This window comes from Tachysurus vachellii, chromosome 22, assembly GCF_030014155.1.
Source record: "Tachysurus vachellii isolate PV-2020 chromosome 22, HZAU_Pvac_v1, whole genome shotgun sequence".
NCBI classification, from domain to species: domain Eukaryota; kingdom Metazoa; phylum Chordata; class Actinopteri; order Siluriformes; family Bagridae; genus Tachysurus; species Tachysurus vachellii.
The window spans coordinates 15,293,361-15,312,484 of record NC_083481.1 but is presented as its reverse complement, the minus strand read 5'-3'; positions in this window follow the sequence as shown (position 1 = coordinate 15,312,484).

Sequence of the window (19,124 nt, the reverse complement as noted above, 5' to 3'; positions counted from 1 at the left end):
TCAGGCATCAAGGAAGGATACACCCTGGACGGAGTGCCAACCCATCGCAGGGCACACACACACACACTCTCATTCACTCACGCACTCACACACTACGGTCAATTTTCCAGAGATGCCAATCAACCTACCATGCATGTCTTTGGATCGGGGGAGGAAACCGGAGTACCCGGAGGAAACCCCCGAGGCACGGGGAGAACATGCAAACTCCACACACACAAGGCGGAGGCGGGAATCGAACCCCTAACCCTGGAGGTGTGAGGCGAAAGTGCTAACCACTAAGCCACCGTGCCCCCCCCGCCGCTTTAAATCTACAGAAATAATAACAAACCTGGGGTGGGGGGTTGGGGGGTTTGGGGGGTTTGGGTCAATAGTGATTGACTTAATTCTACTCCAAAGAGTTGCCTTCTGTCTCATAATTAGTTTAGACAATTATGAGATTTGTGTCAAATTAAAAATATATACAGTACACTTGTCCCTGCAGCTGAATTCAGGTCAAACAGAAAGAAGCATGGTGTTGATAGCATCATGTTGAGCATTACACTTGACATCTTGGTTCCTTTTCTGATTATCATGCTTTTTTCACCAGTCAGTTTTGGTAGAAAACCTCCATGATCACAACAGTGTTACTGGGAAAGACCCTAGATTTACCGCAACAGGGATAAAGTGCCTACTGAAGGTGAATAAATTCATTCAGATGTTGTTGTCATTAAAGTCTGATATTGTTTAGTAATAAATGAAACGAAAATCCATCATAATTCTTTCACATGTTTTTCACATGTAATAAGCTCTTATTGGGTTGTGCCACTGTTGCTAGTAACATCAACTTAATCATGAATCATGTTGACGTTTCCCCCCCCCCCTTTTTTTTTTTTTAGAAATGCACATTCTCAGAAATGAAGGTACCAGGATGTACATTTTCTTGTTGCTTGGGTTGGTGTCATCAAGGGTCATCATCTGAAAATGAGAATATAATGTACCTTTAAACATAATTTAAGGTGCAGAAATCTAAGATCTAAAGCACCTCTGATGTTGCTTCCATGCACCTTCGTACAGTAGGTGAAAGTAAAGACACAAAACGGGAAACCAAAAAAAAAAACAATTTTCTACCTTTATTTCATGGCATACAAGAAGCATAACAGGAAGTTTCTTCTGCATCATCCCAAGTATGTCTTTTTGGGCTCGGACTCAACGTGATAACTGATTTGAAAGTTAAACGACTTCGCAATTTGACACTTGAACTCGGACCGTCTCCGGATACGCCAGATTAGAACAGGCATTGGATGAAAAGAGCCTTGCAGATGTAGCTCCTTTCCACTTTCACCCTTTTTGCTCCGATCCCCGAGGCTGTATCTCAGGGGGGAAGAACTATAAAAGTTATCAGAGGATTCTATCGCAGCCACTCCGTCTAGGGCCTGATGAGATTCTAACTGTCCTCTGTGAGAGACTCATAAAGCCTCCAGTACGGTTTAAAAGCCACTGTGGTATGGGACACCGATAACCAGGATACCGCTTGCCTGTAATAACTTTAGCGAGATGCCTGACAGTAAGCCTGCAGATTAGGGAAGCGATATCCTGGAGGAGACTGTCATGCTGCCACGAAATGCCTCACTGTTTCACGGTGTTGGGATCGCACACGTTGTAACAGGTTGATGAATATCAGAACAAGACTTTCTCCGGGTTGCATCATGCAAACGGATGTCTTTGAAGTAGCATTTCCATACAATCTGGAGAAGCCTATGACTTTATTATTTCGAGGCTAAATTCATGTATCGTCCAATCAGAGGCAGGATGGTTTATTTAAAATGCTTAAGTCTTCTTCGTCTTCTTCAATTTTTTTTTTTTTTAAACTCTGTCAATAAATGACTAAAGATTTATTCATGGTGAGCTTGCGGTGCAATCCACGCTACAGTAAAAGAAATAGCAGCAAATTAATAACAAAACGGAAAAGGACTGGACGATTAGTTCTGACTCCTTATTTGAACCAGCCTGAAGATTTCAGTGTGCGAGTTTTAAAAGTAATTGGGATGCAGCCGCCTTTAGATTTTCAGTCGAAAATGTATTACTATGTTTGTGACATGATTATTAGCTTTGCACAAAAGGGATCAAGACAGTAATCATCTGAAATAATCCAGCGTTTGAACAGTTCATTGACTTATCTTGAATTGGCTAGTACTAACCGTAATTAGAGAAAAGCAAAATGCCAATTTGCAGAAGAATTTCTCAAAAAAATGAAATGAAGACTTTAACCAATGTGAAGATTTCATTGTTTAGAAATAATTAAGATGCGACCTTCTTGATGCATTAACGTTTGAGTGCTGGTTCGGAGCCAGAGCCTAATTTAGAACCAGTTCTTTCTTTTTCGACAGTCAATGCACCGGCTCTGAACCAGGAAAACTGGTTCTTAAGCAGCACCAAAACATTGCTGGTCTAGACAAGAACCACTTGTGTTAGGGGCTGTGGGCGGGGCTGTGGGAGGGGCTACAGTTAGCGCATGCGATAATGTACCTTAAGTATACTAATGTTTAATACACTTTTACTTTCCCGCGATATGATACATTATCAGCACACATGATAGTAAGTAGCTACATGCTAAGGCTAACTTTTTTCTGTGTTAATGATAAAATAACGTTATGTACTTTCTCGATTACAACCTCCGTTTATACAGATTACATGGAGCTGCACGTACACGTTGGATTCGCCGTGTTTGGATGCTAATGTAGGTTCGCAAAGCCATGAGAATTAACAGTAAAGCAACATCCGCCATTGTTGATGTGTTTGTGTTTACCGCTGCTGTATGGGGTCAGAATTTTATTTATTTGTGAATTTCGTTTCTTTTTGTGAAATTTTTAACATATATTTACGGTTTGCTTATTGTGCATTTGCTGATTTAAAAAATATTTGTGAAACTTTATATTTATTTGTGGATCATAGTATATTTATTCAGAATAACGAAACAATTCTGACCCCATACTGCTGCGCTAAAGTTGCTGGGACACGTGACACGTATACAGTGACGTCAGACTCGGCTCTGTGACGGCTCTCTAACCGATGGAAAGACAAACCGGTTCTTAGAAGGTTCGCCAGTGGAACCAACTTTGAACCAGCACCAGTGCTAGCTCTGAACCAGCACTCGGTTCTTTTTGGTGGAAAAGGGGCAGTAAACATCAGAACCAATCATCCATTCAGCAGTATGTTCTCTTCATCTGCCAAATATTAACCGCAACCGGAAGAAGAGAAACATACTTTTTCACACCAGCATGTCGCTAAGTAGAGCTGCTAACAATGTTTTTTGTTTCATTAAATCTGGCTTTAGGTGGTTGTTAAAATTTGTCTGAGATCCAAGACAAAACAATGAGTCACTTAGCACTAACAACACGTTTACTCCCCCTCCACATCCCCCACATATATGCCACTTAAGGATATTTTGCTTTGTTTTTTTGGGGGGGGGGATTAATTCACAAAGCAGTCTGCTTTGTTTGGGACAGAAATGCTCAGTTAATTACTGTCAGCTCAACTCTTTATCAAGAAGACCTTTTCTTCTTCTTTTTTTCCCTAAGGCCTTCACAGCCTGGCCTGGTGAAAAGCTCCTTTCAGATGCCCTGCTCCTGGTCTGACATTAATTACTGTATCAGTGCTGTTTGCTCAGGCTACATTCACTGGGAGAAATCAGTCATTATGGAGATCTCATTATTCAAAGTAGCTCTTCTTCTGTTTGCACCATCACAACAGATTTTCTTTGATTGGCCTCCCACGCTCTCAGCCATGTGGACACTTTGCATTAAGCAGAACCAAATCTGGTGGACTAAAGTGGTCAGCACACAAATATACATTGTTTCAAGTCGATATTGCTGTGTGCCTGTAGTTGCCTCACTGTAGCAGTCATAGCATTTAGACCACCTATTGTGTAGGTCCTCCTTTTGCACCCAAAAACAGCACTGACCCGTCAAAGCATCATCCTCTGAAGGGGGTCTGGTACAGTATCCGGCACCAAGATGTTAGCAGCAGATTTTTTAAATCCTGTAAGTTATCAGGTGGCTTAGTGGTTAGCATGTTCGCCTCACACCTCCAGGGTTGGGGGTTCGATTCCCGCCTCCGCCTTGTGTGTGTGGAGTGTGGAGGGGGTTTCCTCCGGGTACTCCGGTTTCCTCCCCCAGTCCAAAGACATGCATGGTAGGTTGATTGGCATCTCTGTGTGTGTGTGTGCCCTGCGATGGGTTGTCACTCCATCCAGGGTGTATCCTGCCTTGATGCCCGATGACGCCTGAGATAGGCACAGGCTCCCCGTGACCCGAGGTAGTTCGGATAAGCGTAGAAAATGAATGAATAATTAGCCAGCTTAACCTTTGCAGCAGTTTATCCAACAGCTATTCATCATTGCTTCCCACCCACATTAGTGAGCCTTGGGTGCCCATGGTTCCTGTCACCGGTTCAGTTGTTGTACTTTCTTGGACCACATTTGGAAGGTACTAACCAATGCACTACTAACAGGAACGTCTAGACATTATAATTTGGCCTAGGGCAAAGTCACTCAAAGTTTCTTATGTTTGCCCATTTTTCCTGCTTCCAACACATAAACCTCGAGCACTAACTGTTGACAGCCATTGGCAGCTAATCAAGAGGCAGTCAGTCGTAGTGGTTCCTGGATCGGCGAAGGATCAGAGCACCAGCAGGAAAGGTGCACTGAAGATATAACCCGTAAAATTCAGAAGTATATATCACAGGTAAGCAGCAAGTTTTCTATCACCTTTAATCAAGACAGTTTCAGTATGATTTGAGAAATGTCTTTTTTCTGAGGTAAGCCTGTGAACTTTAGACAGAAAAGCCGGATTTTGAAATAAGTCAAAAGTTGTTTAAATCTACATGATTGGGTCTGGCATATTTAGTAGCAGTGCCAGAGCTCAAGTAGGTGTTTATAATATAGGAATATAGAACACTCACTATGACCTCCGCTAGGCAGCTGTTGGCTTTATGTAAGGTACAATATCTTTTTGAATCCGTTAATGCCTTCTTTATATAGCATTTATCTGTTTAGACCATTCAGTGTTATAAAAGCTACTGTATTATTATTAGTAGTAGTATTCTTTATATGTATTTATGATGCTATATGAATGCAGAAATTACTGAAAGCGTTGTCAGATGTGAATTCAATTAAACCTAAGACATATTCATGTGCCAGGCTGTACAGTATAAGGCGTTATGACGGGTATAAAAGTCTTGAGGATGTGCTGTTATAGGAAAATAATCAACGACAGCATGAATATTTTTTGCAAGCTTAAGTTGATCATTTTGAAGTGCTTTATTCATTTTATACTAGAAGCCATTTTTAGTTAAACAAATGGAGATGTTCCTGTTAACACTTACATGTATGTTATAGCAGCTGTAAACTCATCGGTCTCTCTCTCTCTCTCTCTCTCTCTCTCTCTCTCTCTCTCTATTCTACTATTCTATTCTTCAGTATTAGTACTGAATTTGAAGTTCTTTATGAATTCATAATCAGGGCTAACAAAATGTCAGATCCTCTTGGCATGGCAACGAAAACCACAAGCATGAACCTTATAAAGAATTTTTTTTCCTAGGTGGACGTTTAGTCTAGATTTTACAAATTCCCACCTGCACTCATACGATCTAATAAAACTCCAGGATTTAATAGAAAACCCAATTTCTCAGTTATTACATTCCAGAAATGTAACTCTGTAATTAGAAACCGATTCATTACTCTGCTCATCCTTTTGGCTATTTTGATTACTACTTCCAAAATATGTGTGTTTACAGCTTAAAGTACAGCCTATAATAAATTCTAATTGAACTTCAGGTAGTAAATTTGCATGTCTGCAAGCTCGGAGACATCAGCAGCTAGAGACAGCAAACAAATCATACATCCAGGAGTCAAACAGATCAGATCTCCAGCCAGTCAGATGAAAGGTTACAGTTTTAAAAAGCCACACTAATATTGAAGCTTGCATAAAAGGCTTCCAGTGGTGAAAATTAGACCTTTTTTCTTTCCTTTTTGTTTTCTATCTGCCTGGTTTTTAGTCATTGCCTCGAGGGCCCTTGCATTGGAAATCCGTCTCAGCTGTCAATGAAACTTGCTATGTTGATTTCTCGAATCCTGTTCAAATGCTTCATTGGAATTACAGATTTTTTTTTCTTGTCAGTCACACATTTGAAACTCCCTTGACATCTTAAAGAAGTGAACATAGGTTCAGGGTTTTAAAAACAAGAGTCTCATGGTTTGACCGATCAGCACAGCGGCATCATTTAAACCCTAAACGACAGTGCGTTTTTTGTGTGAAAGGAAGAATGGAATAATAAATGTATTTTTGTAAACCGGTCTTTTTTTTTTTTTTACAGACAAAAGAAAAGAAAAACCAAATAAGCCACACATCGTTACCTTTTCACAAAACTTTCACAAAAAGTTAGCAAAAAGAATTTGTACACTTTTCTATCAGCTTAACTATATCCAAACTTACATGCTTTAAAAAAAAAAAAAAATAAACCTTATTAAATTCGAACCTTAATTTTTTTTAAAAATGGGTTTAAAATTGGACCTCGATAAGAAAGAAGCGTTGTTAGACATAATATTAAAATTCCACATCAAATCAATAGTCAGCTAAATAATGTTATACAACATAACAACTAAGCAGAACCTCATCAGACTTCGGGCGGAAGCTATCGGCAGTTAGCTTGGCTTCCACGAACAATATGACGTAATTGTGAAGCAAATGCAGAGCTTGTTACATGGCAGCTGGAAGAACTGTAGTAATGAACACTCTCTGTGACAAATCCAGTGATTGGAGCATTCATACTGTATGCAGCAGTCAACGTGAGACCGTAAAGTCTTAAACGTCCTCACAGCGTTTTTGCCTGTCGACTGCTATTCAAAACCTCTCACGTGAACCAGGGTGCCGAAGGGGGGACCTACTGTACATGCCATGCTAACGTATATATCCTTCTTTGTGTGGGACTCTTGTGTCTTGTACAGTAGCACCATTTACGTTCGTAAGTGTAGAAAAACAGCCACTGTAAAACATTTTATTTTAGTTTTGCAGAAGTTTCTTTAGATGCCGATAACATTCCTTACTTTCTGTAGCATTGTTACGTGGTGTTGTCATAGCACAGGTAGATAAAGGTAGATAAAGATGCAGAATTTGGTTGTATTTACAGTGCTGAACAAACCAAAACTGTAGCGAAAGTAGGTCAAAGGAACACTAGAAACAGACATACACTCAAAAACAGGATCACAGGTTTTTAAACACACAGGATTTACCGCAGAAGCTAGACAACCAAATGCTAACATAACAGGGCTTAGACCAAATGACAATGTGCAGCGTTGCCCTCTGCTGGTCTGGTAGGGAAACTGTATCACTGTATTTGATTGTAGAAAAAACATTATTCATAATAACACACTCTGGAGTTTATAACAGTTTATAATCACACCCTCCAGTGTCACCCAAATGAGGATGAGGTTGACCTTTGTGTCTGTTCCTCTCAAGGTTTCTTCCTCTTATATCTAAGGGAGTTTTTCTCAGGCTTGTTCATTAGGTATAAATACAAACACATTTAAATATAAGTCTAATATTAATCTTGATCTATTACTTATTACTTTATCTATCAATTTTTTTGTACATTATTTCTTAGGTTCTGTAAAGCTGCTTTGAGACAGTGTCTATTGTTAAAAGTGCTATAGAAATAAAACGGAATTGAATTGTATTGAACTGAATTGGGGGGGCACGGTGGCTTACTGGTTAGCACGTTCGCCTCACACCTCCAGGGTTGGGGGTTCGATTCCCGTCTCCGCCCTGTGTGTGTGGAGTTTCCATGTTCTCCCCGTGCCTCGGGGGTTTCCTCCGGGTACTCCGGTTTCCTCCCCCGGTCCAAAGACATGCATGGTACCGGTCCAAAGACATGCATGGTACCGGTCCAAAGACATGCATGGTAGGTTGATTGGCATCTCTGGAAAATTGTCCGTAGTGTGTGATTGCGTGAGTGAATGAGAGTGTGTGTGTGTGCCCTGCGATGGGTTGGCACTCCGTCCAGGGTGTATCCTGCCTTGATGCCCGATGACGCCTGAGATAGGCACAGGCTCCCTGTGACCCGAGGTAGTTCGGATAAGCGGTAGAAGATGAGTGAGAATGAGTGAGTGAACTGAATTGAATATCTTCTAAAGAAACTAAGTGTGTGTACAAAGCCATAAACTTTTATGTTAAATGAAGAATAATGTTAACAATGAACTTTTGTACCGAACGTAGAAAAGGAGAAAGAGCACAGATTTTTGTATGAGGCTCGATGATTAGGTGAAACGTTTGCTTAACTGTATGCTTGGGCATTGAAATCGTAGTTTGTAGTGTAGCTTGTGCAGTAGTTCATCACATCTGGCTCCTCTCAGGGTTTCTTCTTCATGTTGTCTCAGAGAGATTTTCCTTGCCACTGTCACATCTGGCTTTGAATTAAACTGAAGTCTCTGTATATCTCTTTTAAATGTGTTTTGCTTAATATGAAAATCAAGACGATGAATCTGACGGTTGATTTGGTCAGATTATGATTTTTTTTTCTTCTTCTTTCGTTCACATTCTTTCACAAGACACTAATGGAAATCTTAACATCTAAAATTTAACATCACATTTGAGTAAACAATAATGTTATTAATTAGAATATTCCTAGAATATGTATTTCATGATGTTAGTAAATATATTTCTGCCTGTTTTTGCTGTCTAATAATTGTGTTTTGTGAAACTGCTGCAGAAAACCATTTATTAGTTGATATCGAAAGAAAACCCACATTGTTTGGGCAGCTTTAAGATTTATAAAGGCACTATATAAATACATATTATTGAGAGATGATCTTTTCCGAGTAAACATGAAACCAACGCAGATTATTGTTATTGTTTTTCTGCCGCATGTAAGCAGAATCACTGGTTTCTCCAAAGAGTAAATTACATTTGGGTTCTGTAGGGGAAGTGTTCATTATAACAGTCTGGACACAAATCTCTCAGATAAGTACTGTATTCCCATCATCATCATCACAATAATAATAATATAATAATAATAATAATAAAAAACTAAGGCAATGCAGTTACCTTGAACCCATCAGCACAGCCTATAGGTTTCAGTTTATGAGACGTATTATTACTATTATAACCCTTTGAATAATTTTACAGCAGCATGGTGTTATAAAAGCATTGCATCGGAATAATTATAGGAGTATGTTAGAGATAAGCTTTATGACTTTAAAGATATACTTTATGACTTGGTTCTTACAGAGCATGTGGGTGAAGTATATACTACTGTATAACCGTATATACATTCGGGTTTATAACTGTTGCCTCAATGTTTTCCCACCAAATTCTTATCACAAATTGTTTACGAAAAACATGTACATGTGTCATATCTGACTTTGACTTAAGTTTAACGGCTAGATAGATGACTTGCTTCAAGTAGAAACTTGACAGTTTACGTATGTACACTGATTAGTATGCCATTTGTTCTCGTAGGCACCAATATTTTTATAACTTACACCCGGTGATTTTAGGTCCTGCACTCGCCTAAGGTCGGATGTAGATTAACATATCCAGATGCCTTGTTTAGGAGCTGAAAGTGCCAGAGGTGCCCTGTCCTCTCCAGTGGCTCGCAGATGTGAGTGCCACTTAATCGGACTGATTGGAGCATCTGGCGTGACGCTGGGACGAAAGCGACACCTTATGACTTAGTCAAACCTGCCAGCAGCATGCCAGGGTTGCATACACAGAGGTGACATTGCCCAGAGAGAAAGATCGAGATGGATCGTGCAACACGCCCAGCGTTGTCTCATATATCCACTGTATTTGATTTATACAACATCACTGTAAAATTTTGTATTCTGACTGGTCAGAAGTTGCAAGCTGCAAGCTTTATATCAATATTCTTGTTGTAATGTGTATCTCTAGTTGACTCCAGGTTGAGGTGTATCACCCAGCACCTGGTGAATGTGTAAGTGTGTATGTAACTGTTACTGTATGTTCATCGATCAACACTTGGCGCTGGTAAAACATCAACAACTACTGTACACATTAAGAGCTTTATTTACAAGCATGCATAGTTGTGATGTGAAGCAACAGATAAACACCTTCTGTTGAAGGTAACATTGGCCTGGATGTGTACTCCAACCTGGTACTCTGAGGAACACGGGATTGAGGCTGTGTGCAGAAGATAATCAAACTAATATCAAGTACTGTATAAGCCAAGTGAGAAAAAGGGCTAGACGAGATATATACATACAGAGAACAACTGGGACTATTAATGACAAGGTTGTACCTAAAGATCTACAGCTGGCAAGCAGAAAGTGACTCGATGTGGAGTGTAAACCGAAACAGGAAGTGACAGTCACACATTTAGGCAAACCATGTCAGATGTGTTCCGATAGATCTCTATCAGGATTTGTACGTTTCATTCACAGATCTGTGTTGGGATATTCCACAAGGTCTGAACCGACCAGCAGCTCCTTCAAAAAATGACGTTCTTTTTATTCGAAGCAACATTTGATAAATATTCATAAAATCTTTTACAGTCAAGGAATCCACAGACGTCAGCTGATCACTCTGCCAGGCTTAACTAGAGCCGTCTTCAGTTCTTGCACGTTCCTCCATCCAGTGAACCAGGTGATGGTCAGGTGATTGATGTGACCATTACAGAGCATTTGCTTTGTTTGCCTTAAAAGTCTTGGGCTATGTTTTCTTTGAAGCATTGTCCATAACACTTCAGAATTCATCCTGAATGCTTTTGTCAGCAGTCAAATCACCAATAAATACGATCCACTGGCAGCCATAAATGCCGACACATAAAATATTCTCCTTCACCATTCACCTGATTTGGATTGTGCTTGTTTATTCTTTATTTCATTTCAAATCAGACATACTGGGGTAGAAGTAACTCCAGGGGCTGGCAGAAAAACGTCAGAAAGGACGTGAAGTAAGGAGAAAACGTGCCCAGTTGGTTCATTCATAATAACAGCACACGGCTGATTGATGGAGAGATTGCAGACTCCATTGTCTCTGGTCCCTTCAAGACAACCTGAGAAAAGAAACAAGGCTACAGTGGACCTGATTTAACTGAACCTGACACATTTCTCTCTTTTCCAATTTATTACTGCTCAAATATATCTGAAAGGACACCATTCTGTTTCACGCAGAATAAGATGACCTTGTGTCCTTAGAACAGCTCACCTCATATTAAAAACCTCTGAGAACCATGCCAGCAAACTGCTTGTCTGTCTCTTTTGTTTTGTCTGTCTTTTCCACACATGCTCACCGAGGTAGTGGTGCGACCAGAAAGCAACAAATACAGCTGTGATGTTCAGTAAACCGTCACCCTAGAGGGAAAATAAACATGGTGAGATTTGAATCAACAACCACTATGATGCTTTCCCACAAAGTCCATGATACCTTGCAGAAGTGCTCGTTCGTTTTTTTAAGCAATTTATCCTGATACCTAACAACAAAAGTATGCCTTAAAGGAGCTGTTTTGTGTTGGCTCTGGTGACTCAGTGAGCAGGTGTGTGTGTGTGTCTGATAGTCATGGATTGAGGCGATATGTACCTTTTAAATCTGGGTAATGTCAAAGTAAAGGATTAAAAAAAAAAATGCACTCTTGTATCATTGCTGGTGGTTTAGTAGACAACGAGACAGGTGAGTATGTGACTCTGTATAACAGTCATGGTTCAGATGTAATGTTTTATTTATGTGTGTAGGTGATGTGCAGAAAAATGTAAATCTCTAAATAAAGCTTGGCTGTCAGCCTGTTTTGGTTACTGAATGTGAAGAATGCTGGCTTTTTTTTTTCTATGGCTGTTTGTGTTGTCTAAGTAAAAGATAAACCCCCCAAAAGTAGTGTGGCTTTCTGGTGGCACTGATTTTGCTAGTGTGGTGGAGTGTTTCCTTATGAGTGTCTTTCTGCTTGTGTTAGAAGTCCTCCTCAAAAAGGGCTGTTAGTGTTATGGCTCTGGTGGCTAAGTTGGTTAAAGCCCTAGTAATATGTTAGCAGGAGCTGACACTCCTGGTTCGAAGCTCTGTCGGAAACTGTTTTATAAGTGCGTGTCTCATTGTGGCTCGGTGTTGTCAAGTAAAAGATAAGCCCCTAAAAAAAAGCCATGTAGTCAGAAAGCACTGGTGGCTCAGTGGGTTAGATATGTGGCAAATGTGGTCCCTGTGAGTGCACAGGATTGAGACCCACTCTGGTGAGCTGAAGGTGCTGGAACCTGGTGGGGCACTAAATCTGGCAAAGTGAGAAAGAAGAGTGAAAGCCAGTATGTCCCAACCGGGGCTCCTGAAGAGGTGAAACAGGGGGTTATGCTACTCTGGGATGTGCCACGTTTAATATATTTATATTATTATTTTTTGCTCTTTCTTTTTTTCCTTCCTGCTTTCATATATTTTACTTTATCTTTCCCTAATTCATTCATTCATTTATTTACTTTCTTTCATTTCCCCCTACTACTTCATACTAATTCATTATGTATCTGTATAATTATTTCTGCAATTTCTGGAGTTTGCTCCTAAGAATTTCACTCACCAAGGCACTTGTGCTGTGGTGATGTGACAATAAAAGTGACTTGACTTGACTTACTAAGTTACTTTACCATTTGACTTCACACTCTCTCGCCCTCAAGTTACTTAGTACAGTAAGTTAACTCACTGAAATGTACAATTTTTCTACTTACTGTATAAGTTACTTAGTAAATAAAAGTTACTTATGATCCACTTTATTTTACTTAGTTAAGTAATTAAAAGGAAAACTGTCTTTTTTTCATGTTGAGCTTGGTCTTGAACTTGCCATCTTCTACTTCAGACACAGTATTAGCAAGCACACTACCAGCAGGCCACAGGGCAGACATGAGCAAAGCCCCTGCCTTTTTTTAGACATTTATCATTTTTCTAGCTCTATCGTGCAGAACCAAGAAGAGATTCGAACCAAGAGCCTCGTGGCTGAGAGACGCACGACCTTCCAGCAGGCCACACACGAGCTAAGCCCCTGCCTTTTTTTAGACATTTATCATTTTTCTAGCTCTATCGTGCAGAACCAAGAAGAGATTCGAACCAAGAACCTCGTGGCTGAGAGACGCACGACCTTCCAGCAGGCCACACACGAGCAAAGCCCCTGCTTTTTTTTTTAGACATTTATCATTTTTCTAGCTCTATCGTGCAGAACCAAGAAGAGATTCGAACCAAGAACCTCGTGGCTAAGAGACGCACGACCTTCCAGCAGGCCACACACGAGCAAAGCCCCTGCTTTTTTTTTTAGACATTTATCATTTTTCTAGCTCTATCGTGCAGAACCAAGAAGAGATTCGAACCAAGAACCTCGTGGCTGAGAGACGCACGACCTTCCAGCAGGCCACACACGAGCAAAGCCCCTGCTTTTTTTTTTAGACATTTATCATTTTTCTAGCTCTATCGTGCAGAACCAAGAAGAGATTCGAACCAAGAACCTCGTGGCTGAGAGACGCACGACCTTCCAGCAGGCCACAGGGCAGACACAAGCTAAGCCCCTGCTTTTTTTTAGACATTTATCATTTTCCTAGCTCTATCGTGCAGAACCAAGAAGAGATTCGAACCAAGAACCTCGTGGCTGAGAGAGACACACGACCTTCCAGCAAGCCACAGGGCAGACACGAGCGAAGCCTGTGCTTTTTTTAGACATTTATCATTTTTCTAGCTCTATCTTGAAGCACCAAGAAGAGATTCAAACCAAGAACTGTGTGTTTGTGAGATATATGCTCTTCCAGAAAGTCACAGGGCTTCATTGCAGATAACAACATTTTTATTTTTTAGACATTCAGCATTTTTCTATATATTTTTCGGGCCTACATTTGAAAACCAATAAGAATTTTTAAATTTTGGGGGTATTTTTAAAAAACAAGGAGTTGAGCCAAGGACCATCATTGTTTAGGATACAGGTGTGTATGTGCTTTAGCATGATATCATGCTTCAAGACTCAGCTTTGGGGGTAACAAAAAGTAGTAGTAACGATTTACATTAAAGCATTTTTGTATGATGTTCATGTTAACTGGTGCATTAACACCCTTTGTTGAAGGTTCTGTCCCAGCAACTGAGTAGTCCAAAGGTGTGCACTGGCCAGGAACACAGCACCAAGGCTGCTTGCATAACATCTCAGGGTCAACACAGTATTTTGGGAAGTTTGAATTGCCACAAATGCCACAAACTTTTACAGCCAAACCTTGTTCAGGATTTGAGCTGAGGTGTGACTCAAAGCACCTGCTTTTGTTCTGCTCTGGTGGTCCAGTGGGCAAGCAGCCATGGTTCTTACTGTGATGTTCAAGGTTTGGCTTTGGTCAAAAATGTACTTGTCTCTTCATTTCTATATGAGCACACACTGTTTTATGGTGGTGATTTAAAGTGGAGTATAATAACTTGTTAAAGGTCTCAGTGTTTTAATGGTGTGGAGAGGTGCTCTGACCTGGCACTATGAGGACCACATGACTGAGGCAGCTTGCATGCGAACGCACATCAGCACTATATTCATTGGACAATTCTCTCACTCATTTTCTACCGCTTATCCGAACTACCTCGGGTCACGGGGAGCCTGTGCCTATCTCAGGTGTCATCAGGCATCAAGACAGGATACACCCTGGACGGAGTGCCAACCCATCGTGGGGCACACACACACACACTCTCATTCACTCACGCAATCACACACTACGGACAATTTTCCAGAGATGCCAATCAGCCTACCATGCATGTCTTTGGACCGGAGTACCCGGGAAACCCCCGAGGCACAGGGAGACCATGCAAACTCCGCACACACAAGGCGGAGGCAGGAATCGAACCCCCAACCCTGGAGGTGTGAGGCAAACGTGCTAACCACTAAGCCACCATGCCCCCCCATTGGACAATTGGCAATAGAAATTCATCGGCATTAAGAACCCGGTCTTTCGCTTAATCTTTACACCACTCAAGGTAACCTTTTTTCACCTTTTAATATTTTAATATAAGTATAATATATATGTATTTGTATCGAAAATTTGAACATTTGAAATTTTTTTAGAAAGAGAAGGCAAAGTAATTTCCACAGATGTTTTTCCTTATGTTAATTTTGTATAGCGTTTTTTATTGTTGCATTTCAGTTTGTATTCTTTTAATAACCCAATATAACAGGTTAATAATCGGACTCCCTGTAGTTTGCCATCATATATATTTTATTGGGAACACACCAAATGTCTCGGCAGATACTGTGCTCGAAATGTAATTTTTATCTTAGCAACGAATCCATGGCTTAACGTGAAGAAACTAGCTGAGAGCCTTTAAAAGTGACTAAAGGAACTGTGAGAGCAGCTGATTTTAAGGTTCACTAATTTGCTCAGCACCTAATCAAAGTCTTACCTCTGAATAATTTATTCCGTGGTTAAAATTAGAGCCTGCCAGCAGAGAAAATTTGTTTCTGTGGTTTACTTTACTTTTTAATTAATTCAGAAGTCAAACTCAACACGATCATGATTTTTTTTTTTTGAAGAATGAATTTATCGTTTCTTGATAAATTCTTAATGTACATAATAATACATGTCTTTTTCTCTCATGAGGCACCTTTTGGACATGCTGACAGTCAGTGACATGCACATTAATTGAACAGAATTAAAGCAAGATGAGGAATGCAGGTGATCTCTCCTGGACAACTTTATAAGTGTTAATTTAATCAGAAAATATATTAAAAATTATTATAAAAAAATTAAACATATCTTTAAGAGATAACAATATTATTCATTCATTCATTTTCTACCGCTTATCCGAACTACCTCGGGTCACGGGGAGAAGGTGCCTATCTCAGGCGTCATCGGGCATCAAGGCAGGATACACCCTGGACGGAGTGCCAACCCATTGCAGGGCACACACACACACACTCACGCAATCACACACTACAGACAATTTTCCAGAGATGCCAATCAACCTACCATGCATGTCTTTGGACCGGGGGAGGAAACCGGAGTACCCGGAGGAAACCCCCGAGGCACGGGGAGAACATGCAAACTCCACACACACAAGGTGGAGGCGGGAATCGAACCCCCAACCCTGGAGGTGTGAGGCGAACGTGCTAGCCACTAAGCCACCATGCACCCCCTATAACAATATTAAGCAAATGAAAGTTTTGTATCTAAAAATTGCACACGTTGTTTAATAAGTAAATATTGAAGCTTTTTTTTTTGTCTGTAATTGAAATTCAGTGCTGTCATTTAATTCATATCCTTTTCCCCTTCGTTCTCTTTGACTTTCTTCCTGTCTCTTGCCCTTTCTACATCATTCATACTCTCTCTCTCTCTCTCGCTCTCTCTCTCTCTCGCTCTCTTCTATTTCTCTTTACACATTTCCTGCCCTGCACTCCCTCCTAAGGTAACTTTGGTCTGTTCGAGGTGTATATGTGTACTCTATTCACTCCATCACGCCGTCTCCTTCACGGAGAAACTTTTCCTCGGTTTCACTCTGGCAGTGCTGGTGCTTAGTGGCGTGTAAATGCCCCTCGATACCTCAGTCCTGCTCATGCAGCATTTTTGCATGAGTGCTTTTCAATTTCACAAACACTCGTTGCCTTGCTTCAGCCTGCTGCCTCTCTAAAACAGAGCAGTGGTATATACAGCCACACTCCAGCATTCAAAGCTGTGATTACATCTACAACATGACTGTGCCTTAAATATAATAATCATCAGGAGGAAAAAGCCTTTCGGTGTCCGGTAACAGCATTTCGAAGCAGAATGTGTGGAATATAAACAACTCCAGGGGACCGTATTTCAAGTACAGCATGTTTTCAGAGGTGGTAAAAGGCAATATGGACGTATCACATAATGGTTATGATCAAGGGTTAACCTAGTACAGGTCCCACTTGAATATGACATTTTCTAGGATTTACTTGGGGATGTGGTAGCTCAGTGGTTAAGGTGTTGGGCTACTGATCGGAAGGTTATGGGTTTGAACCCCAGGTCCACCAAGCTGCCACTGCTGGGCCCCTGAGCAAGGCCCTTAACCCTCAGTTGCTCAGTTGTAAGTCATTCTGGATAAAGGTGTCTGCTAAATGCCGTAAATGTAAACTTACTAGTTATAATAATTCTAGATAATAATCCCATGTGTGACGCCGTATTTTGTGCTATACAGAGTTGCGACAACAACAGAAATACAGGTTGCTCTTTTAAATGTGTCTCAACCATCTGTAATATTTAAACTTTTTTAAATATTCTTTTTTTAATATTAAATATTTAATATTTAATATTCTGCTTTTCCTTAAAAGTCTACAGCCTAAAAGTTCACATTAACAGTGGTGAGGAAAATGCTTTGATGAACAGTTTGTATCCGGGTCACGGCACCACTCGCGTCCACTCTTCCTGCGACTGCCTCTGGATTCGCAGTGATCCTGTAGAGATTAAAAAGACATAGAAATGTATTAATAAGTGAATAATGATTATTTGTTTTGTAATTTAAACTATTTTTTAAAAATGTGGAGGAAAAAAGCCAGGGTAAAGTTAAACAGCAGACTGAAATTCCACCTGTTTGTTCAAATAAATGATGCTTTCAGTCATAACGTCATCAGATGTCTCTATCGGCATACTTCGATCAGCCATAACATTAAAACCACTGACAGTGGAAATAACTTTGGTCAATTACCAAAAGTTCTCCAAGGAAGGACAACCGTGCCAATGCTGAGCCCTCTCCACTGCCAAAAGCACCGACAATGGGCATGTGAACATCAGAACTGGACCAAGGAGCAATGTGGAGAGCTGGGTGCTTTTGCATCACTTACCTAGGGAGGCGGAGGAGGCAGTAGGATGCTCTGGGATATGTTCTGCTTGGATACCTTGGTGCCAGGTACCACAGTACACCTTCAGAAGTCTTGTGGAGTCTTGTGCCTTGAAGGGTCAGAGCTATTTTGGCAGCACAGGAGAGACCTATACAATATTGGTCAAGCATTCATTCCAATACCTTATCTAGTTTAGAATCTACTACAATAAAACAATTGTTCCAAACAAAGATATTTAAATGGATCTGACAGAATGTTTGAACATGGAAAACAATGAAAGATAAAAAGGATGATAAACACCAATGACTGACAAATGATGCAAACTTTTACTGCAGTGCTATTGTTTGGTCTTTTAAGGATTACAGAAATAATAAGAATAGTCTGTCTGTTTATGTGACCTGGCAAATGAAAGGCTGTCAACACGTGTTCTCATTGTTTATTTTATCCGTTGTAACCCCTCTTCCTCTCTCATCCCTTCAGAAGTACAAGTGTAATTATGTTCTTTGTCACCAGAAGGACACACAGTCAGAAGGATCGGGCACAGTGAAAGGATAAAAAAAGGAGGAGTGACCTCAAGGGACTGGGCTTTTTTGAGCAGCAGCAATGTGGATTTTAAGACCACCGCAGAGAGATCAGTGTGAATCACAATCGTGTGATGTCTCTGCATCTGATCTCATGAGCATGAGCCTCTGGTGTATCTTTCCCTCTTTTACAGTATACATTCTATAAGAAGAAGAACAGGGGCATAGAAGCCTTTATTATCACCACAGCAGAATTCTTTCCTTCACATACCCCAACTGAGGAGGTTGGGGTCAGAGTGCAGAGGCAGCAATGATACAGCGCCCCTGGAGCAGGTATGGTTGAGGGCCTTGCTCAAGGGCCCAGCAGGGCAGCTTGGCTGGGCTGGGCCTTGAACCCTGATCCTCAGACCAACAACCCAGAGCCTTAACCAGTTGAGCCACACCATAATAAATCGATGTCCTGTAATCCAGCAAAAGGCTTACAAACAATGAAACGATCGATACATCGATAGTATATACGTGAAAGAATAGGAAAGAGAAGATCATCAAGAGGTGGAAAAGTACTGGAGAACAGCAGGCTTAAATATTCCTGCACAGAGAAGTGTATTTTATTCTCTAATGCTTAAAATGTAACAGAATTTGGCGGTCATTCAATTAGACACCCGTGTACCCATGTCGTCACACATTTTTATTGCCACAAACTCATTGTGTCTTGGTAGTCTCTCTCTCTCTCTCTCTCCACCATGGTTTGTACAATTTTGTGTTTTAATTGCCTTTTTGGCAAACACTTGTTCAGCGGGCCGTTTGCTCATTATTTGCATCCGTAGCGTTCTC